Here is a 657-nt window from a genome sequence, read left to right as displayed (position 1 = left end):
CTTCACCCAAATCAATACTTATCTCTATCTATCTAACAGTGTTCCCTTCCCTCCTCTTCCCCCCCTGGTAACCAACAAAGAAAATTTCCTTTCATATATAAACCTTTCCTTGACTTTTAAAATAACAGACTAATACAATGTTTATCCTTCTGTGATTGACTTATTTCACTCAGCATAATGTCCTCCAAGTTCATCATGTTATCATTTCCTTTGTTGCTGTTGTTTTAGTATATGCTGAATATTTGTGCTTGTCCTCTTTTTTAATTGCGATGTGAAGGTTTATCATTTTTCTTTGAGGATACCCTATGGTTTATAATTTTATCTCCAAGTTTAGAACAGTCCATTCTATCTTGCAACTTTCTTAACTTCCTCACCATTTACAAGTTCTGTGACTACACAGTATTTTCCCTCTTTTTGTTGTAGTTGTCCTCACTTGCCAATTGATGTCTCTGGTTCCCTGTTTACAATCTTGTAAGCTCATTTTACTTTGGATATCTCCATAATTGTAGTTTCTGGGTTGTGTCACCTTGTGTATTAATGGTCAGTTATTATTTGCTATTTTTTTGGTTCTCTGTTCAAAGGACTCCCTTTAGCACGCCTTGTAAGGTTGGTCTGGTTTTAACAAATTCCCTTAATTTCTGCTTATCTGGAAATCTC

The sequence above is a fragment of the Orycteropus afer genome, unplaced genomic scaffold (genome assembly GCF_000298275.1).
Source record: "Orycteropus afer afer isolate SDZICR_OR568_19922 unplaced genomic scaffold, OryAfe1.0 scaffold00210, whole genome shotgun sequence".
NCBI lineage: Eukaryota > Metazoa > Chordata > Mammalia > Tubulidentata > Orycteropodidae > Orycteropus > Orycteropus afer.
This window is presented reverse-complemented; position numbering follows the sequence as displayed.